This window comes from Copadichromis virginalis, linkage group LG7 (assembly GCF_057382275.1).
Source record: "Copadichromis virginalis isolate Kocher_CV1m ecotype Utaka linkage group LG7, C_Virginalis_male_GT1.1, whole genome shotgun sequence".
In the NCBI taxonomy this organism is placed as follows: Eukaryota; Metazoa; Chordata; class Actinopteri; order Cichliformes; family Cichlidae; genus Copadichromis; species Copadichromis virginalis.
In genome coordinates, this window is record NC_140624.1 from 13,589,964 (window position 1) to 13,613,491 (window position 23,528).

The 23,528-nt window shown below is 40.6% G+C and overlaps 1 protein-coding gene and 1 long non-coding RNA gene across 2 annotated transcripts in view; one reads left to right on the forward strand and one right to left on the reverse strand.

The window, feature by feature from the left end:
* Nucleotides 1-595: 595 nt before the first annotated feature.
* Nucleotides 596-23,528, forward strand: part of otud7a (OTU deubiquitinase 7A) — a 43,903-nt gene continuing 20,970 nt past the window's right edge. Inside the window, exons 1-2 of the mRNA XM_085461858.1 lie at nt 596-733; nt 20,265-20,400. The gene's annotated coding sequence lies outside the window, so the exon portion shown is untranslated. The remainder of the gene's footprint in view (nt 734-20,264; nt 20,401-23,528) is intronic.
* Nucleotides 19,844-21,651, reverse strand: LOC146704602 (uncharacterized). The gene is made up of 2 exons (XR_014921193.1): nt 21,562-21,651; nt 19,844-20,414 (listed from the first exon to the last, which is right to left on the reverse strand). It is a non-coding gene; the product is annotated as an uncharacterized LOC146704602 (long non-coding RNA).

Sequence of the window (23,528 nt, forward strand, 5' to 3'; positions counted from 1 at the left end):
ACCAAACGTCTACCTGTTAGGTACGTCTATTAAAATAACACCTTGGAGAATTTGTTTCTTGTAGAAACTCGAGATTTTGCCTGTGTATGACAGAACTTTAAAGAAAAATGAAAAAAAAAAAAGATTAAAAAAAAAAAGATTTCCTAACCTATTGTCTAACCCATTAGCCCAGAGGTCTACTTCACCACCACCATCGTCACCTAATTTGACATCAGTAATAAACATTATGTAGACTGATCCCCCTTTTTCTATCTTATTTTTTGTTTTAAAGTAATTAAAACATAACATTTAGAAGCCTTGTGAAATGTATGGCAGATTTATATATCCACGGGTGTTCCTAATAAAGTGGTAAATGAGTGCAGCAGTCTTCAGTGTGCTTTTAATCTCAGGAGAATAGCTTTGCAGTCACTGGAGTTTCGTACAGGCTGTGATTACGCTGGCTTTTCATTTCTTTCCTTCTTTTTTTTTTCTTTATTGGTTCATGCACAGCGGCCTCTGGCGGCCAAATGATTGACGCGCATGCGAGGGCGTGTGCAAAAAAGGGCTCGTCAGAGGCAGACGTCACGCGGCTACTGGAGGAGGCGTGGCTTGGTTCTGCTGCAGCGGAGAGAAACATGACATGGGGATGAGCGAGAGAGAGGGAGTGAGTGACACAGCCTGATAGGAATAAACGGCTCGTCAGAGGTCTGGACTCCAAACGCTATGATGGGGAGCCATGACTGAAGGCAGAACGGTAAGAGACACGGATGGTTTCATCTCCTTTTACATGTACGTCTATGCTGTATTTCGCACACACGGCGCGACACGTAGATTCGTGGCTCATTTGGTAGTGAGCACAAAAGGCTGCCACTGCAGACAGGTGCACCTGCCTTTATGGGAGTACGTGCCTCGATGCATTCAACTTCAGCTCCTGTGCGAATACCTTTAATTTTCTTTGGACGAAGACAAACGCACCGAGGCCACATATTTCCTCGACGGTCTGGGATGCTGTAAACATGGACCTCAATGCTTAGTCACAGACCTTTGTGATGTAGCAATATAATATAGGCTTCATCCGAGGCAGCTGGGTATATATGTTTGCAGCCTAGCCTTAAATCACTTTTTAAAATAAAATAAAATAAATATCCTATTAGGTTTATGAGGCTGTGAAACCGTGAAGGTTATAATATGTATATTTTCTGAGTATTCCAGACATGGGATATTAATCATTCCAATGTTTTTTTTTCTTTTTTCTTTTGGAGGGCCAGGTGGCTTTACATGGAGATGGTGGTAAAATGCATAACGGCTGTTTGTTTTATATTAAATCACAGCAATCTCACTTTCAGCTGAAGCCAAACAATAAGTGCAAACACCACTGCCTCTTTCATTCTGGTGCCTGTATGCTTCTCTTATTGTTGGCCTGGTTGACAAAACCTACCAGCTCTGCCTGCCTGTAAAGATAGTGAGGCCACTGATTCATTGCTGTGGTATTTTTAAAACACATTCACGTCCTCTGACAAAGACCTACATAATAACACCTCTTCTATCACTAATTATATTTGAGCTAGTTGCAACGCTGGTGTAATAAACACCACATAAATATGCAAGATTAGATTTCCGATCAAGTCAACTTTGCTGTCTTAACTTTGCCTCCTAGTCAGGTCTTTACTGCCGGGTTTTAAATTGTTTGCTTAGGTTTGTGAGTCGGGCTGCTGACAGCAGGCGGGTGTGATTTGGAGATAGCTTGAATAGTCGAGGGTAGAGCTACAAAGCTTGGGCCCGTGGCTGCAAGACCAGGCCAGGCCAGGCCAATGCCAGCTCCGTGGAGGGCTTCTGTGCAGCAGGGCACTGGGGAGAGGGCACTTGGCACCTGATCAGTTACCACAGTGAATTCTGTTCCTGTCAGTGGCATTTATCTACAGAAAAGCAGAGCAGAGATGACGGCTGTTGTTGAACTCAGTTGGGCTTTCATGTCACCGAGGCAGTGCCGCTTTATCAAACTGCTCTTCGGCTGATACAGAATGACACCTCCTTGCAAACATCGGTGCCAGTTCCACTACCTACTCGAAAACCTCAGCAGAGAAATTCCCTTCACAACGCATCACTATGGAAAAAAAACCAACAACATTAGATGCATAATAAATGCAACATTTCAGATATTCAGCATTTTACAGCATTTCATGCATATTTTGCATCAGAAACAAGTTCTAATTAAAGTGTTTCTACACTGGTATTAATGTACACAATCAAAAAATATAGATGGGAAGAAGAATCCATCTCCGTGCTTGATGCCCCAAAGTTTAGTGCTTTAGAGGAGATGAAATGAGTCAAGTGCCCATGGTAATCATGGCCAATCACTGACTGCGTAGCTCTGAAGTGGGGCCTGTTCTTCAGACATCTCTACAGGTGGGGAGGCAGTGTTAAGTGGTCTGTCTGCAGGCGGAGGGAGGTCAGCTAGAGGCCAAAGATGCAGGCAGAGGGGCTTCTTTCACACATCAGCATAGCAAGTAGTGGTTAGCTTTCCAGCCACTGCGCTCTGGTCCAGTGTGAGGCCTTTTTTCTTGAGGCCCTAATTCAGCACACTGTTGAATTTGCGTATGAATGAAAATATGACGTGTACCTCCAAATTACAGATCACCTGTCTCATAAAGCTCCAATAAATCCCTGCACAAGTATTTCCTTTCATACTGCGGTAAAGGCTTCATTCACAGAAGTGTTGTAATAAGATTATTGTGGAAATCCTTTATTGTAGTTTCTATATTTGTCCACGTATACTAGAAAGGGCTTGTGTTTTACAGTTTCGAGTTTTTGATGTCTGAATAACTTTAGAGCTACGTATAAGCTTGCAACCAAAATCCAAAGGGGAGCAACGCAACCTTAAGGTTCCTTAAAAATTCTGTCGTGACGAAGCGCTGACATTTTTGTGTCGTTTTTGTTTAAAGTGATAAGCTGAGACACATGCCAATCAAGCAAACACTCCCACAAAGATGGCCCTCTTTCACCTTTTATGTTGTCGAAATGAATCATTTGTCAGTCGATTAACAGGGACGGCATCCACAAGCCAAGTTTAAATGAAAAGCATTTAAATTCAGAGAATTTCAGAGCTTTCCTTTTAATGTCGAATAATGTTTAATACAGTCAGCTTTCCATGAGCGACTTAAGGTATTTTCCCCATTGTCTTCACTTTTTAATCTGATGTTTAATTTAGAAAACAACCTCTGAAACTCACTCTACTTCCTTTTATTAGCCACTTAAGAAACAACTTCTTGAATCTACCAGGTTTCAACAGATGGTTCGATATGATGTTTGCTCAAACGCAACCTGTAAGAAAGAGGGCTCAGCTGAGACAGGGGGCAACAGGAACTGGATTTTAGGCTGTAGCAAGGAGACGTATGCGTGTGAACACGTTTGTGTCTGCTCCTCCTGCACCTAATTGCATTTGTGTTGCTTGGCTTGTCTGGTGCTGAGTCTGGGAGCAGGGTGCTGCTGGAGACGTCTGCCATTGAAACATTCCCCCCTCAAGGCCTAGTGGGCACAGCCATCCCCTGTCTTGCCTCGAATCAGCAGGGGAGCAGTTTCTAAATCAAACAGAACACTGTTGCACAGGATACCCTTGGTGACTCAATTTAGATTCATGCAGGCCCACAGCGTAGGTCATTTCCATTCATTCCGAGAAATAGGTCAGGCTTCTTTTTCTCCTGCAAATTCCAGCTGTATTTGGTAGAAACTCTGTGTTTCTCCATTTTGTCACATATTAAAAGGCAAACGCACTCACGGGTACGGGTAGAGAGAAGCAGCCGTGCTGTATTTGACTGTAGTCTTCACGTCATTCATTTTCTTAAGTAGAGAAAGAAAACGCTACCCTGTCTATCACTGTCACTGCCCTGTCTTTCCTCTTTGCTTGTTAAGCCAACGAATATATCATTGAATGTTTGACGAAACCCATTCACGGACCAATCAGGAGCCAGTTCAAAAATGTCTGAGAGAAATCGACTGTGTCAGGAATAACTAGTTTTTGTTTACTTATGAACGTTTTCGCTGAACATGTTGATGTCCCCCTACATTTATAGTCACATAGCTGCAGATACTATACATTCATAATTTCACAAGAATCTGTGGTGGGAGGTGTGCTTTGATCATTTCCCTGCAGCTGGTTTCCTCCCACCAGCTTTTGGTGCATCTTTTTACATACTCTAGCTGCGTGGTCTGGACTCCATGTGAGGTCACAGTACGTGTAGGCTGGGGTCACGGAGCATTTTTTTAAAAGATGGTTTAATTGTTTCCCGTACAAAGAAGGAGTAGTGCTTCAATTTGTGCAGTTTATTTGAATTCAATGATACTTTTGAAAATACTGTGCTCGCTTTAGTCAGTTTGACAACACTAACTGCTGTGGCACGTAAGATTTTAGTGTCTTATGATTGTAATCCTCAAGGTTTCCTGGCAAATTGAACAGCTGGCTCTTGTAACCAGCCATTTGGATGTGGGGGAAGTGGCTAGCCTAGCTGTAGGGAGTTGGTAAAAGGCCAAACAACCAAAATAGCAAGATTTAAGGTGAACTTATGATCTGGTGATTCCCTAATAACTGTGTTCTGAGAAGAGACAAACTTTTAACTGGAAACAGAATTTAAAGGATCTTCTACATATGCCTTAGTGGCAGATACAACAGGGCATTCAGAGGTCCTGCTCGCTCTGTGATAATAGGTTGGTATGGGTTCAATAACATGCAAAGAGTTAGGAACACATTAGGAAATTGTGGTGTTGAAGTGAATAATGTACAGATTAATGGGAAATATAGGGAAAATTTGAGCCTTTGAAACCAAATAGTGAATCAATTAAAGGGATTTGGTGGCTCTCTTACATTGTGGGGGCATTTTGCTGGGTTCCCTTTTTCTTTAAAAGGAAGAGTCACCGCAGTTTTGTTCTATTCGCTTTCATCCTGTGACAAAACATTTCTATCCTGATCATAATTCTGATGGCCACCAAATAATAAGCAAATCTTTGGAAGAACGGTTAATTTCCACAAATGTTATGAATCAGAACAAACAAGGGGTATTTTGAAATTGTTTCCTTGGGCATCCCTCTTCACCTCGTTTGGCTAGCAACCTAATTGTCTCTCTCAAACTGCACTCGAGTTTACTTGAGTGATATATATTCATTTAATACCAAGATTATGTTCTGTTATGATTAGTTATTTGAATACTTTTTCAGCATCTTTGCATATTAAAACTTAACTGTCCTGTTAGGGTTCCTTATATTGGACAGAGGCTGTTTAGGAAGGGCTTAGCAAAGGAGAGTATAAAGGTACAAATGCTCCCTAGGGGTTTGTATACCTGACATGTTTTATTTTGAGTACTATATTAAGGATAAGGTTATGTGATACTGCCCTCTCCACCTACTTGAGTGTACATGCACAGCCATGCATGCACCCTCCCACACAATCAATCCAAAAGTGATGAAACTCTGTACAATGTTGGTATTGTGTGATGTAGATTTTGATATATAACAGGTGTCAGAATATCTTTTTATCTGTTTCCCTTCTTGTTCGAATGACCATGAAATTTCTTATTTGCCTGTGTAGTGTATTGTTTTAATAATAGATTATATTGTTACAAAGACATCTGTCAAACAGGGATTTTTGTAGGTGATTGGGTAGGAGCATCTTCAAAACAGCAGCTCTCGCAGTGGTTTGACAGTACCTATCCAAATGTGCACAAAAAAGGAGAGCCAGTGGTGACAGTGTCAAGGGTGTTAAAGGCTGACTGATCCTTTTGGGGGAGAGAGGGCTGGGTTTGCACTCCAATTTCACAGAAGAGTTACTGTCTTGCAAATAGCTGAAGACTTAATACTAATGAAAGCTGTCAGAATATACAGAGAACTTCATAAGGGGCTTTGTAAGTGCAGGCTGGTATACGTGCCCATCTTGACCTGTCTGTTGCCAAAATCATCTACAATGGGCCTGAATATCCAAACTAGGCCACTGAGCGATGGCTCAGTCTGATGAGTTCTGTGTTGTTTTTTACAGTTACGTCCATAATTTGTCAGACGGAGACACAGTTTTTGCAGTTTTACCTCTGTACACCACCACAGTGGATTTTAAATCAAGTAATCAAGTGGTTTCTCAAAAGGGTTGCATTAACTGTTTAGGAATTAATTCAACATTAATTGTAAAACATACTTTAATGTAATTTTAATCATAAAGACTGCTTTTAATACTTGAAAGTATTTTGCAGTTAATGACTCCCTGAAGTTTAGAACCCATGAAGAACAATTGCATTCCTCCCTTGATGAGCTCTGCCAGACATTTCGATGCTGGGGAGCCCAGCTGTCTTGGGGCGAGAGGCAGGGTACACCCTGGACAGGTCGCAGTTTGAATCAATTTCAGATATTAAATCTCCTTTATTTATCATGCAAGAATGAAATGAACAGGCGTCATGTAGCCATGATGCTGCAGACTGTGTATAAAAATCACTCTAATTACTAAACATTTAACAAAATCCTCGTAAAACCTTTTAAATTGATACCATCATTGGTACCATCACTTCAATCACATATTGGCTTTGCTCCTGTGGTGATGTACAGAAAAAAAACTGCAAAAAACTGTCTTTGTCCAAGGAATTATGGACCAAACTATATCATGTGGATATCTGGGTGCAGTGTTACTGTTTACTCTGGGAGTAAATGGCAGAAGGATACACATTAGGGGAAAAAAGCAAACTGGGAGAAGCAGTATGAAGCTTTAGGTAATGTTCTCCTGGGAAATCTTTCATCCTTGCATTTGTCGCATATAGCCGCTCATGGCAACAGTATTCCCTGGTAGCAGTGGCCCGAAATAGTTTATGTTGTGGACTTGGTTTCCAGACTCCGCGGGTTTCAGTGTAATCATCTGTGGGATGTGTTGGATCTGGTCTGTGAATTCAACATAGACTGCAACATGGATTTGCCTCTAACGTCTCAGTGCCCAGTACAACAGGACATCTTCAGAGGGCACGTTCAGTCCATTCATCAAAGCGTAAAAGCAGCACAAGGGCGCCCTACACTGTATTGTTCTCCCGATTTCTCATGGTACCAAGATGAAATCATGGAAATAATCAGGCTAGCAAGATATTTTGAAGTACTGTATATCCTCTTTCCATAACTGTGTGGTCGTTCTGAAATTCAAAGAGTGAATTGAAGGGACATCATTCGAACCTGCTTTATACATTTTTTGGTCATAGACAAGTAAAGTAACAGTGTAGTTGGATAATCTGCAGGAGATGAAAAGCTTATAAACCCATCGTACAAGAGATCCTCAAGAACTGAGAGTACTCAAAGACTTGCAGGCCTTTGAGCTTGTGAGAATAGTGAAAGCAAGCACTAACAGAGGACACTCTCCCTCAGCAGAAACTCAAACAGGAAACACCATGGCTTCACTTATCTCACGTGGCATCAGAAGATTCATCATATTCAGACAACAAGCATTTCTATATATCTAATCTGTGCATATCTTACCCTACGTGCTTGAAACACTCTCTGCAAGACTTTAGTATACCTGACATAGGTTGCGAAGTACTATTTATATCCACAATATGCAAGTTTTTTGTTTGCCTTTGTTTGGCTTTTTTCTTCAAATCAACAAAAGTCAAGCTCCTGCTTTGGAAGTGCTTCAGTCTGTAGTCGCAGCTGTCTGCTTGTGGCATTCTTTCTAAAAGGAACCAGTCGGGAAAAGAGGTATTGGCCGCTGCAGCAGGAAGGCTGAAGGGACTGACATTTTAAGGGGTGATGATCTTGTTCTGTGCCCCTCAGCAACCAGCTCTTTGTTTCGGTGCACGCTGTACACACAGCTGAGCTGTGTTCAGCTCTGCCAGAACCAGAAATTTAATTTCACTCCACAGTCATGTGAAAAGGAAAGTTTTATGGAAAGACTCTGTATGACTTTATCAGTCTCTTAATTCTTGTGAAGGGATTTTGGTCCACTCGTCTTTACAACATTGCTTCAGTTCATTGTGGTTTGTGGATGTTCATTTATGCAGAGCTTTGTTAAGGTCCTGCCACAGCCTGTCAGTCAGGTTGAGGTTTGGACTTTTGGACATTGCAACATCTTTATTTTTTTCTTTTTCAGCCATTGTGTTATAGATTTGCTGCTGCAATTGTGATCATTGTCTTGTTGCACGAACCAGTTTTGGCCAATTTTTAGTTTTAGCAATCAGATGACGTCATATTTGACTCTAGAATACTTATCGTAGTCAAATCAATGACTGCTAGATTCCCAGGTCATGTAGCAGCAAAATAAACCCAAACATCACCTCTTGACCACTGTGGTTGACAGTTTATATGAGGTGTTAGCTCTGATGTGCTGATTTTCTGTTTCATTTGGTCTCTTCTGTCAAGCGGATGCTGCTCTTTCTTGTCTAATCTAAGCTGTGCTGGCGTGTTCCTTTTTCTTTTTCTTTTCTAATTGTACTGCCTTGAACTTTAACATTTAAGATGCCGTCTGAGGCCTGTAGAGTCTTAAGATCTACCTCTCGGGGTTTGTTTGCAGTTTCTCTGAGCATTACACAGTCTGACCTTGGGGTGTATTTGCTGGGAACATTGTTGCATTGTGTCAACGCACATCTGAATGCTCCACACTAATAAACTGACAAAACTTATGCTTTTATAGAGGTGCTCACACTTGCTGATGATCATTTAATCAAGTGCATTTGATTAACAGCACCGGGCTGCTCCTTACCCCGTTTAAGTACACCCCGAGGGGCTACTTAAATTTTTAACAGGACTCCAAAATGATGTACGAGGTGCGAACTCTTGTTTTTGTCTCTGTAAATAATCCAAAACAAGCATAAAGCAGAAAAGTTGTTTGTAAACTTTAATAAAGCCTGATAGTAAGTTGTGTTTTTTTGTTTTTTTTTACCTTTTAATTGGTGTTATACGATCAAGGTCCCTCAGGTACTGTAAACAGCACATTATCCATGTTGTGGAGTGCATCATTAATCACAATTTACCTCAAATAATAATAATGTGATAATACATTTTAGCGCTAATTGACAAAATCTCTTCACTACATAAATTTGCTGTGGTGGCGGTATGCAGCGCAGTAATGAAATGCAAAGTGACATTATTGCTTCTGGCAGCATCTTTCTCACAGCAGCTAACAGTAATCTGCGCAGAGGTATGCTTTTTTTTAAAGTTTAAAGTATGAGAGAAGAACAAAAGGTAACGGTATGAGTGTACACTGTACGCCACTTCATTATAGACACTGTCAAGAGGTCAAGAAATTTTGCCTTGCATTAAACAAAAGTAATTAGGGTTTGACGTAAAACAGAGCGCATCGTTCCACATTGTCAGCTTACCCTCTTCCTCCATATTCTTGTCCATGGAAGTGCTTCTCAGCAGTTGATTTCTCTGAGTGTGGGGATGCTCTCAAATCCCTGCAAAGACGTGTCATCTGTTGGTTTTTCTGATGGCAGGGTAAGTCCCGCTACTGAATAAAGTATTATGGAGGGCCAAGCAGGGACACAGCACACTCCCAGATGCTGATTGGAGAGGGAGAGACAGACATGGCGGGTGCTCGCAAAAATCTAAATGATTTACCATGATGAGCTGACACCTGGTCAAGACGTCTGCTGTCCAGTGCATTGATTGAAACAGCATGCATTCCACAGTCCACCTATTATACTGTCTAGATGATGGGATATACGCATTTAAACCAAACAGGGACCTTGAAAAATGAAACCAATGTACCGGTAGAAGTAAAAAAAAAAACTGCAGTTCTTTAAAAAGCCACTTGAGGCAGTGTCCGTGTTCAGGGATTCAAATGGTTTTGGTCTCTATTGCTAATTTCTCCCTTCATAACATCTGCATCAAATATTAGTACTATTCTTTTTTTAACCCACATGTTTGGATTTTGTTAAGGTTTTAAGTTAGAGATGTGGCCACTTGAATTGACATGCTTTGACATTTGCTTTGACATGGGCCTGTTGGTTTTTGCAGTGTTTTCTTCTTCTTTTAAAAAAAAATCGCATTAACTGTCTAAATAATACGGCCTGCTGCATGGAACAGCACATCGAAGAAGTCATCGGTCCAGTTTTGGTGAGTGGCTGCTTTAGCACGGATTAGCAGGCATCTGTGTTTGCGCATTGGAGTCATACAGTTTATTTATGCAGTTTTCTAACAAATTTGTCCTCATTCGTTGATAGATCGCATCAAAAATATGGTAACTTCTAGCTCCAGGAAATTACGATGATGATGGCCATAAAGCTAACCTGATGCCCATCTTTTATCTACAGTCTGTGACGTGAAGGCGCATGCACACACTCCTGAAGCACGTATGCAGTCACCACAATTGCAAGGTTGTTATTATAGCTGCAATTAAGGAGGGACAGAGATTGAGTCTGGCTAACTGATATAAAGTCTGAATAGCAAGTGGCACTTCCACCACTCTGCAATGAAATTCGCTAATTGAATTTTGTGCTCTCAAGCAAGGACAGTCAAAGTGCTTAGTGTTTAGCTTGGCGAGACATTATAATATCCCATTACATGCATTTCCCATGCTAGGAATGTGTGCATTGTAATTTTGAAGCATGCTAATGGACTGCGTTGATTATTCGGTACCGATGCAAGGTGGAAATGAACTGTTTTCCTGGAGCTGTGCTCATTTGTTTCTCCGACATATAATTACCCCAAGTTAAATGTTTTTCCATTACTGTATTTTGCCAGTCTGTGCATTTATGTATTGGCTTCATCAATAATAGCTGTTGCTGTTGTTGTTTGCTTTTGCTGTCTTCATCTTGTACTATATTAAAATGTCTGAGCTGTGTCCATTGTTGCAAAAATAACGGGCTTGTTTTTGTGTTTCTCTCAGACCATAACTGAGAGGGTGGCTTGACATTTTGCTGTGCACAGGCATGTGAATAAGTACTGGGTTAGCATGAATGCCATCCTTTATTAGCTGTCTTGTGTGTTTTGGCAGCCCTTTGTGGAAGCACTTGCTCCGTTAGCTTTGAGATTGGTAAACACGCCGAGGGAACACTGAGTGAACATGCCACAGTGTTCCACACAAACAGGAAAACGTGTGCATATTTTGCATTCACACACACTCATGAACTCCAGAGAGGGGGATCATAGGGTGTTTATCTACCAGTGTTGAGCGCAGCAGTTTGGGCCTGTCGGTTCCTGAAACTGCTAACTGCAGCTCAGCTCACACGCTGGTGATGAAGCCACAGTTGGCTTGAGGAAGCTGCTTCTGCGAGCCAGAATATAAGATTTTATTCCCTGCTTGCCTTGAAGAATCCAAAATATTCCATCCACTAGCGGAGGGATTGCACACTTTGAAGACTGATTTGATTCAATTTGTGTTTAAACAACGAGCCCACATCTTCCATCCAACCGTGATGCATGGGTCTCATGCCACTGTTTTATAAACCAGGCTCAGGTTTTAGGTTTCAGATGTTCTGCTGACACTGAACTAGTATACTGATGGGAAACTATATAGTGAACAGGTTGTTTATGAGCAGTATGCGCTGAGTCAGCCTCTGTGATTGCATTGTTATTTATTTATGAATGTCATTTTCTTTGCAACAGTAACAAATGTTTATCGACCAAAAATCTTTGTTTGAGCCAATCAGTCAGTTTTCTTTAACAAGAAGACACATCGCACAATGAGCAATCAGCAGAAAAACAAAGATCAGATCAGAAGAAATTGTAAATCAAAGTTGATCATTTATATGTACATTTATAAAGAGAAAAGAAAAGGAAAAACAGTCTCCTCTCATGCTGGCGTTGGGTTGAAGACTGACACCAGATGTTCTGCCATTGGCAAGTTTAGCAGTAGATTGTCACCATGTCACACTAAGTCTTTATAAAAAGGTTTCATCCACCATCGTCAGACTAAAAATGTTGAATTCTTTTCGTATTAGGTGGAAACCAATGTTAAGGCGATGAACTTTGTCATAGCTAGCTGAAGGCTGGTGATGTGTGACCTGGTGCCATAAATCAACTTCTAAGAGGAGAATGTATCAGATGTACTGCTACTGCCTTGTCAGTACTGGCCAACAGGGCTGACTACAGGGACCCTGAAACTGGTAGCTGATGGATCGGTGATAGGCCCCTGTCACACATGGCTAAAGGAAGTGAGTATTCCCCAACTGATTCTGGAGTGGTTACTGGGAATAGCTATGAAACTGTTTGCTAAAGCACCAGTCACGCAAGCTCAGAGAACAGTCAGGGATCCCCCTGGTAACCACTGCTCATTGGGGAGTTGCTCATTGCTCAATTGCTCATGGATTCCAATTGCTAAGTGATTCCTAGAGGTTGCTTGGTTGCCCCAGTGACAGCCAGCAACCACTGGCCAACTGGATGGAGAATACACATTTTTCCTACCAACCAGAGCATGTCAGTAGGTTACTGATTGTTCTTTTGGCCTATGAGACTGAGGCCTTAGATAGCTAGCTAATGATAGCTCAGTTGCAAACACCATTGCTTTGACAGTGAAGAATTACTTGTCTTTACCTCAATATTGACACGTCCACATGAAAATTACATGTAAATGTGCTTTTGTAGTTGATGCATGAATATAAGTGCAGGATTGTAGATAGTGCATAATTAAGATCTCATAAATCTAGCACCTTTACAGGTATCCCTATAGCAAAGCCAAGCCCCTCCTGCAGCCTCCTTTGAGTGCACCCTGGGTTGTTTTCTGTGTGTCTTTGCCCCCTCACTCTCTCCCTCACGTTCCTTTATGAGCTAGATTGTCTTACCAAAAAAAAAGACAAAAGGACCAAAAAATATTCTAGCACTTTTATTTTGGGAAGTTACCACAGCAATATTATAGTGTTTAGCCCAAATTTTGCACTAGTGAGGAGCAACTATGCAGAAGCGCTGCAGAGGTGGGCCGACAGTCGACTAGGACAACGCCTGGCGTGCTCTCGATTCCTCTCTCTGTGAGGTTACAAACTCTTTAGTTTGCACTTTCGGCATCTGCTGTTTCGGGAAAGTTAGCAGATGCCAAATGTGCAAACAAACGTACCAGTGACGTTAACTCTAATGACTTTAAACCTCAGGATCCTAAGATGGATAACGTTATTAGGGTAAACAACAGTGCACAGATAGTAGCTCAGTCGGTAAAATAGAAAGTGTTAGATGCTGACACAAACGTGACGGAGAAGAGGGAAAGAGCAGAGCTGGTGAGAAAGTAGATGAAAAACATTGCTCAGAAACTTTGCTCTCTTAACTTTGGCTGTTTATGCAAAACATGCCTTAATCCTACATTCTTTCTAATGGTTTGGCCTTCAGGAAATTATGCCTTAACTCCTTTGATCCGTGTCTTCAATAAATATTTTCCTGATGAGTTTAATGTCTAGTTTTAAGCTGTACCAACGTGATTGTCATTTTATTAATTAAGATCCCAAGAGTGAGAAGTGGATAAGGTACGGTGGGCTTCAGGACAAGTTTCTACTCTGAGAAAATCTGCACTCTTACAGTTTGATCTATCTCTCATTCATCATGTCAAGCTTAAAAACTACACATACGCACACACGAATATTTACATGCACACACATGAAGTCCAAATCATACAGAAGACAAGGCATAAGCTTGTGTGGTGCAGACTAGGGCTGCCACGATTAGTTGACTAGTCACGATTACGTCAACTATCAAAATCGTCGATGGCTAATTTAATAGTCGACATGTCGTTTGAAACTTTGTAAGATGCTGAAAGATGCAGGAAGAAGTAGTAGGATTTAAGAGTGTAATAACGGACTGAAAAAGAAGATGGCAGAAATGCATCTACAAGGATGCCAGCTGCCGTTAAACACTGAAGAAGAAGAAGAAGAAGAAGAAGCAGTCTCCGGTATCATAGTTGTGTCCAAATTCAGGGGCCGCATCCTTCAGAGGCCGTATTTGTAGGCCGATTACGTCACAGCAACGCAACGAAGGCTGTCCGAATTCGAAGACTCTGACAAATGCGGCCGATAAATGCGTCCTCCTTTTCCCCAGATTTGAAGGATGGGTCGGGTGTATCCTTCGTGGCCCAACCTATCCCAGAATTCATAGCGTGGCTCAGCCAGGGTGGCTGTGGCTACAATGTACAATGTAGCTGCCATCACCAGTTTCCAACAATGGCGGCAGCTACTTCGTTTTAATATAACTCTTTCTGGGTCACGAAATAAACTTTTAAGATATTTTAAGGCGAGAATGTAGCTGTGTAAACTTCAAATGTTGGCTCGATTTATCAAGACACCGCATATTTGCAAAAGTGCTCTGACGTTTTCGGAGACGTCTGTTACCCACCACCTCGGTAGCTAGTCGGGGGTTCACGGCTCACTAGAGCCGGTGAGAACACCGAACTCCCGGCACATTGTTTTCAGACCTCCCACGGTCTTTCGCTACTCAGGTTAAACATGATATATGAGTCACTTAGATAACTTAAAAATTTTATTGTTTGGCTTTTTTCAATGTTTTATTTGTTCCTGAGTAAATTGGTTGGGCTGAGATTAAAGTTATAGTTTTTACACCGCTGAATAAACATCAAGCAGAAAACTGATTAAACAGAAATGTGAAATGATCGAGAATTTACTCCAATGTCCTGTTATATATTAGGGAGCAAGGAGCAGACGGCTGAGTGTGTTGAACTCCACCGAGACAATCTGCAAATTTAATAACAAGTTTAATAAACTATCATCTTGTCTTTATTTTTGGTTAGCACATACCTTAAACACTTCAAGCTGCAAGCTAATGATAGTTATATAAGAGCAGATGCATGCTGGTGCGATAAGCTGTACGTTTTACGTCCAATGGATGCATGATCTGATTAGTCGACTAATCGCAAAAATAATCGGTGACTAGTCGACTATCAAAATAATTGTTTGTGGCAGCCTACCGCAGACCCATGCACACTCAGACACAGCTATGTGACAAGTGTTGATCTGTGTGGAGGTGTGGCGTGAAATTATGGCTTTGCAGTTTTAACTAACTTGTGAATATCAAAAGGATGATATTGATATAATGCATCAATGGGGAAATTTGATCATTTTAATTAAAAAGATTGGAATCTTTCCCCCCTTTTTTGGTTTTCTAATGGGTGGCGATGAACTGAGAAGGCAAAACTGGTTGTTTCTCATAGCTAGCTGAAGGCTGGTGATGTGTGACATGGCGCCGTGAATCACCTTCTCAGAGAAGAATGTTTCAGATCAGCCCAATCAGATCAAACCAAGCTAGATTTGGAGTATGGAGAGGTAATGAAAGACATGCCAGTCTTCCTGCGGAGCCAGAGTGCCATCAGATAATTTGGATACTGATGTTTATATGTTGTTTTAAAGAGCAAAATTTGTTAAAACATGCACCAAACCTGGACTTTGTTTGCGTGTGTGTTTTCTGTCTTCTTCTGAGAGATAAACATAAAATCGTAATATTTAATATTTGAAATTAATGGGAAATTGACAGCTTTGTGCTACAATTCTGCCGAGTGCACAGTATTTTCTGTTGTAATACAAACTGTGTAGTTCTCTTCAATGTAGTTTCACCTGATGCTAAATTATTTCTTTGGATGTAATAACAAGCAGCTTATAAAAATTACTGACATTCATCTAGTGTCATTGGTAGGTACTGGATTGTGAAATCAGCTTTACAAAGCTTTTCTTTCTTTTTACCACTTATATATACAATTTTTTCCAGTGACAATGCCATCAATGGACCAAAATAGAGTATTTCTTGTGTAATGTGTATTTTTTTTGTTCCCTCCTCTGAATAGTATACCGTATGTGTGTTTGCTCTCCTCTGATTAGAAGCAGTGCTTGGTGGTTGTTGAAAGCATGCTGTAAGGAGGAGGCAATCAAAATCCAAAGTGGAAGCAGACAGGGCATTTTTATGGCCATATAACCCATGAACAAACTGAAAATTAATGAAATCTAACAGTCTGCAAAGCATGTAACCAATTGGTTGTGTAATCTGACAGCTACATTAAATCACATTTAAAAAAGCTGGAAATCTAAATCAGAACAGGGGCAGGCTTTTGAAAATCCTGTTTGAGAGCATAACTGCACATGCATGCACTGCTGCTGACCTCATATAGGGTTTGCTGCCTGGCTATTTTCCAGTTATGGAGCAGATGCAGTGCAAAGAGTAGAGTGTGAGTGTTTGTACAGTATGTTCACCTCCCACCTGCTGTGTATCAGCCTTGCACGTGGGCGATCAGCGCTCACTATGGAGACAATTATCTCAGCTATAACTCATCATCTCGCTGTAAAATGGTTACATACACATGCACATCATGGAAAGAAAAGAGGCTGGTGGCACATTTTCACATAATGGCGTAATTTATGGAAAATGACATCTTTAATAGATGACAAATAATCTGTGTGGAACAAATTGCGTTGAATTGATTTTTCCTGTCCATTTAACTATTCGCAAAGAGAGAACTGCACTTTTTCCTTAGGTGTTTTTTTTTTTTTAGATTCACTCACAGTTACCTAATTTCACACATTTTAATCACCCAATACGCAGTGTTGAACATATCAACGGAAGTAGTGGGTGGGACCCCGAGTGTGAGTATTAGCTTAGTGTTGAGGTAAAAAAATAAGTTCAAAAATAATGCCGCATTTCTTAAAAGGTTCATTAAAATTCAGTGGCTATAAGGGCCGTTAAGTAAAGGATTCACGCAGGTAGCTTTATTTACTGGTGGTGTATAGTTCGATAAATCATCTTAAATGCCACCCAATAAAAAGCATCTTTGGTATTTCAGTTATAAACATTAGGAACGAATTACTCTCTGTAGGGTGGATCCGTCAACTCCATGGGTTGGTCTGTTGATAATAATTAAGTTGTTGTCTATCAAAACTTGTAACTGAGCTAAACTCTATATCTAATTAATTTTGTTTTGTAAATGCAGTTAAAATACACACTTTGACTCTATTCTGTTATTTGCGTATCTGTCTGCTACTCGAAAGTTGAGGGAGAGTGAACACAAACACTTAGAGATAGTGGCTGTTGCAAGACCACAAGTTTTTTTGTTTTTTTTTTTCACTTCTAGCCTGCAAGTAGAAGTGTTCAGACCACAAGATCAAAGTTACAGAACATACAGCTTGCAGCAAACGAGTTTCTCTCTGAGACAGATATATAGAGTACTGGCATAAAAGGGTACTTATTAGCAGGCGTCGAAAGTTCAGCATGTACTCAACATATATTGGGACTGGTGAGCTTCTTTTGGAAACTATGAAAAGTCTTTTTTTTAACCTCTCAGTAGTTTTAGAAACAAAAGAAGTATTCTGGACATGAATTAACAGCTATAATAATACTGTAAAATATTATTGCATATTATTAAAATAAAGCTTTCTAAGGTTACCAAGCTAACCCTAGTTCTCTGAAATTCAAGTGAGATTTTTTTTTTTTATCTATGGGAAGCACCTTCTGTGATTGGTCATGCCATACGACGCTTCCCATAGTCAGATGTGAAAGAGAAGAACATCTACTTAGACAAAAATGATTTTTTTTCCTGTCAGTGTCACCAATCCACCAGTGAAAGAATTATAAACAAAGGAAAGCTGGAGCTGAGGCGGCAAAGCATTTCACCATTCATTCATCGTAAGACTGATGGTCTGTTTGTGGGCTCCTAATACCCAAGTGTTTTTTAGCAACTCCAAATTTTAACACTTACATTTTGAGCTATTAATCGTAAATGGCAGATGAACCCCTCTGGAGTGCATTAGATTGGAGAGGTGGTAATTCATTTGGTCAGAAGTATGCACTTTTATTGAAAGTTAGTCAGGATCCAGCATGAACCTTTGAGAGTGACTGTTAACAAGTCTAAAATACATTGTCTGTGAAGGTTCTCAGTCATCCAGGTTATTGTAGTCTAAGGAGCTTGGAAAGAAAACATCTGGACTTCTTTAAGTTGCTTGACGATGCTTCACCTTCTTCAGTTCTAAGGTTAAATGGTAGAGTCCCAGATATAAGCCCTATGGGAGTGTCCCCCCCAAGAGGGAAATAGACCCGCTAACAATCCTCTAACTAATCACACGAGCCAAGGTGTGAAAATGGGTGTAGGTCACAATCACCCAAGGTTTCAGGTGAACTCATTGTGAAACCTAGCCCCACCCTATCATGTGATTTCCTGATGTCAAAAGGCCCCGGATGTCAGTGGGCGTTAAGGCATCTGGGAAGGGATCTCAAAACTTGATTATAGATGGCAGACAGTTGGTGTCATAAGCCACCGCCTCTGTTCAAAGAGGGTCGTTCACAGTGGACATAGATGGCTTCTTTGACTCCTCTTTTCAAACCATATACACTGAGCAAAATAAGTATTGAACACGCCACTAATTTTCTAAGCAAATGTATTTCTAAAGGTGCTACTGGCATGAAATTCTCAACAGATGTTGGTAACCCATCAAATTCACACATGCAAAGAAATCAAACCTGGAGGGCAGACATAAATGGCCAGTTAAGGTATGTGTAACAATGAGAAATGACAAAGGAAAAATGTATTTAACACATGAATAAAAGGCACAGGAAGTCATGGTCAGATCTGTGGTTTGATAGTCTGATTTCTATGCTTGAGTGGAGTCGATGGGTTGTTATCAACATCTGGTGAGGATTTAATGTCAATAGCACATTCAGAAATATATTTACTTAGAAAATTGGTGACATATTCAATACCTGTCTTAAATGCTGTAATTCCATATAACCTGAGGTCAACGTGCCTTTTATTAAAAATTCAAGTTCAAACTAAAAGTGAGGATTGTCTCAGATTTCGAGGTAACGTAGAGTGCTCTCGCCAAATTTTGAGTTTGTACAAATAAACAAGATACATGGAGTTTATGAACCTTTCTTCTGTTGATGTGAATAATGCATGACACTGAAGGATATTTTAGTAGCACTTAGCTTTCACACTAACTCCTCAGCACTTCACAGTGCTGTGCTGAAAGGGTGGAGAGAGGCGTTGGTTGGTGTGACCCATTGGAGGATAGCGTAATAGTCACTGCTGTATTTGAACTGGGACTTATTGCTTACTGTCCTCTCATTTCTTGTGTACATATGCTATATTGCCTAATCACACATCTGCAACCCAACACTAAACTGCTAATGTTGGGAGGGTAACACCAGCATGCCTGTGTACCAAGCTGCTTAACTAAACTCCACAGATACAACACACAGGGAAACATCTGTGGCGATTAGAGGTAATTCAGAGGAAAATACTAGAAATTCACTCTTGAAAGCTGAAGCACAAACTTCTTGGACAGGCTTCACCGCTCAGTAAGCCATGTGTCAGATAATTCCATTAAAAATGCTCCCAAGGGCACCAAGACCATCGACAGAGGTCCAGTTTACTGACTTTAATTAGTGCAAGTAAAGCCAGGACGCCTGTCAATCAAAGCAACCACGCCTCTTACTCCAGTATCCAGAAGTATGCGTTACATTGGGCATTTTAATTTGGAGTGTTTGGCAGTTGACTCACTTTTAGACTCAGCCTCAAGTTTTTGGCACTCATGTTGGCTTTATTTTTCAGCCCTGGAAGTTGCCGCTAGGCGTTCACACACAGCTCTCCTGGGTGATGTCTATAAAAGTTCAGGGCACATGCAGTGCATATGAAAAAGAATCAGATGCCACTCAAGCATTGATTAAATCGCTAGAGATTTGTTTAAGTTAATTAATTTGTAGCCGTTGTTCACCTGTTATTCCAGTCAAACCTTGTTAACTAATTAGTGTTGTGATAGGTGTTAGTAAGTGAGAGTGACAGAAAGTGGATCATTATTCTTAGCAAATGGGTCCCATTTGTAGCTAGACTTAAGGTTCATAAGTGGGCAGCGCATGGCACTTTTAAGGATGCTGGGTCAGCTGTCCAAAGCACAAGCATCACAAGTAAAGTAAATACAAAATTAAATCACATTTTAGTCACAGAGAGGTGGAAAAGCAACTTTATCACAAACCACATTTGTAAAATGAAAATAGCAACACCCCAAATCAACAAAAATATAGTCTAGTTGTGGTCTTGGAAAATTAGTAGTGGTCTCTAAATCACTTCACCACTCTTGCAAAATGATTTATTTATTCATTTATTTGCCTTCTCTGGAGTTGGCCACCTGCTTCAAATCCACTCCACCTTGACAAGAGAGAAGTAGCACTCCAGTCATCAGAGACGTGTTCAGGTTTGCATCTTTGTGGAGATGCATTCATTTTGCAGCATGGTAATGAACCTAAAAACACCTTTGTGAGCAATACTTGAAAACCAAGAAGTGCTGATTGTCACAGAGTTTGCTCCACAGACTCGCCAACTGAAATTTTTTTTGGATGCTAATGTTCAGTGTTTTTGTGTGTTTCAGGATTCTCTTCTTTGCATCCCCAGTGTCTTCCTTTCCTCTGCTGCCTCTGAAGTCATGGACTAGCCCACCGTCTGGTCCTGGCAGTTCTGTGGGTCATCAGATGGCTTCTCAACAACCCTCAGCGAAAATACAGAATGTATGTATCACCACCTAAAGAGAGAAAGTTGCATCACATCATCAGTGTTGTCACATTCAGCTGGTAGATGACAATAATAACATTGGCTGGATGTGGCTGTCATAGACACCCACTTTGTCAAAAACACATCAGTGAGCAGCACTTCTGCAGTGGGCATCTTGTTTTCTTGAGTGATGGGCATGGGTACTATCCGGTCGTTAAGTCTGACGTCACTAGCCGTGCCTGGGCCTAAACTCCGCTGCAGGTCCATATATCAAACGATCACTATGGCATTACTGAGAGTTGAAAAACTGTCTAAAGTCTTTCATCTTTAATAAAATGATCAGCGTTCTGCTCTACCAGGTGTAACAATTGAGTTTAACATCCAGGCATCCACGAAAACAGAATTTATGGCATTTAACGAGTTAGAAGTTAGCAGGAAGTTAGCTCGCTAGCTTCTATCTAAATACAATATAGCATGTCCTGACTGCGGGGTTTTGGAAACAAATTAAAACGTACAGCTCTGTTATCACTTCCAACATAAATGAAGACAGAAAACTAAACAGCAGTGACGTTTGTAGGGTTACTGAAGTTGGGCTAGCTGGTATATAATGATGTGCTACGTGACCGCTAGTGACACAGCTATGTTAGCATAATATAAACAAGCTAACTTTTTTTCCACTCGATAAAAGTTAACGCGAGTGTTCTCGGTGGTCAGGAACAAATGTAATCGCATGGCAGGGTGCTGTAAAAGGACCAAACTTCAGCCAGGAGAACAACTGAGATAATCCATTCACAATACGAGGTTAGTCATTCATATACTGCTGCATGGGCTGGGCTGTAGTTACATCCTAAGGTTTTAAAAACTGAGCTTAAATAAATGATTAGCGGTAATAAAAGCCGAGGGAGGTCAACAGTGATCACTGACTGTTTTAGGAGCTTTTTGAGATTAAATAGAAGAAAATACAAAACATTAAACATGTTAACAACACAAAAGCCATATTAAACGCAGACTACTTTAGGCCCGGAAGTAGGATTCCTCACGTCATCACTTAACGACCGGATAGTTGATTTCACTTCCAGCCTTCTCTGTGTGACGTCCATTCACATGTTTCACAGAGCAAAAACCTCACCATCAAAACAGTAAATAACAGAACAGTTATGCATGGTATATGACACTACCTTGAGCCAGCTTTCTTTTGCATACAGAAGGTTTAAACAAGCAGGTGGGTGGGGCTTCTGTGTTCTTAGCAAGAACTGTGCCTGAGATCATTGTATAAGGAATATTATCTCTCTGAAACTGTGGGATTACCTATCCAGTGCTGACCACAGTATTTGAAACTTTGGCCATGGTTAACATGATTATCCACCACTGTAATGCTAAATCTATGGAAGAAAATAAGAAACGGCGTGTAAGATCCACTTTAAAGTGGAAGTAGTGTTTTACTGTTTCATGGCAGTTGATCAAGCTGGAGATAACTTGACCGCTTTGATGTGTACAATGTCACAATAGGGCACATTTTATACACTTATGGTAAGACGTGTGCACAGAACGCTTAACAGAAAAGTGTTGGAAGTGATGTGCTTTCTGCTTCTGCAAAAAGGCGAGGGTCTTCTCAGGTCAGAGTCAGACATATATGGTCATCACAAAGTGTACACAAAGCTCTGCAACAACTTTTGTGTAGCTTCAGTTTTTTGTTATGCGAGCACAGATCTCCACAGGTTTGGAGGTTTTCAGGGAAGTACCATCCAAGTACTACCTCTACTACAAGTCCCATTTTTTACAGTTTGTATAACGATATAAATCAAACTAAAGTAAAGAGAAAAAAAACCTGTTTAACAACAGCAGCCAAATGATTGTACTCATTTACATTCCAAAACTGCTTACTCCTGAATTTATACTGATCTATATCTGGATATTACAGTTTGAAGGAAACGTTACTGGTCAGTTTTCCAAAGTAGTTCATCCATATTCTACAAAAATGACCCTGAGAGGTACAGAAGTTGCATTTGAGTTTCAGTCCTTTTGCTGCATTTGTCAACTTGCCTTCACATTTTGCAGAAGTGTGAAAAAGCCAACAGAGTTGGTGACTAACAGGAAGCTAGATAGACCTATAGTTATTATGGCCCACATGTTTTTACATCAAGTAGAAAAGCATACATTTGGGTGTTTGAGTCATAATTACCTCCCACAGGGAAAATGACCTCAGTAGTGCTGCTCTTATGGGAAAAGATGAGACCCTGGCTTCTAAAGAATGCGCTCTCTCTCATTCCTTCTCCACCGTTCGTCAAAGATTTTTCCTTTGCAAAGCGTTATTGATACCCTGATAGGCAGCCTATTAATCCATATTGAGCCCTTATAGTGTAATTACGCACACAATTGGTGCCTCTTAAGTCCTCAAAGAAGATAAATATCTCACAGACTGCGTTCAAGGGTTTAGAATTTTCTCTAAGTGGTATTTATGGCTGAAATAAAAAGTTTGCCTGTTGGTTATAAAAAGAAAATGTCCAATTTCAAGTATGTAAAAAGCCAAAATTATAAACGTTGGCTCATAGCTTTATTATTCACAGTCGAACACTGTAAATGTTGCATTTCCTGTTTCTCTCGGTACAATAATCTACATTCAACACAATGCACACTAAGTAGGTCAGCTAAACTAAAGCTTAAGTGCAGCTTTAACTCATTAATAATGCATATGACAAAGACTGAAGTTGCTGGGTCTTGAAGAATGATGCTTCTAAATCTAATGCCAACAATCAAAAAGCACTCAAGTTATATTCTTTTATGTCTCGTGCCTTTAATTTCCATGTGCTGATAATACTGACTGAGGGGACACTTTGAAATAAAAAAAATTTCTGTAGTGCTCAGCAAAAGATGCCACGATATTCTGCTGTCCCTCATTATGCTTTTTGATTATTTCACTGGTTTTCTGTAACCTCGGAAGCGGGAGTGTCTGCCGGCCCACAAAGCTTATCCGATCCCTGATGGAAAGTCCAGTCCCTGTGGCGCACTTGGAGCTAGCGCTTCTGTCCTGCTTGCCTCTCTCATGCGTGGGCAGAGTATCTGGATGGCTCCAACATGCTCTCACTCCTCTTAAGGTCAAAGTTTCACATCTGAACTGTTCTCCAACCTCTGTTCAGTACACAGA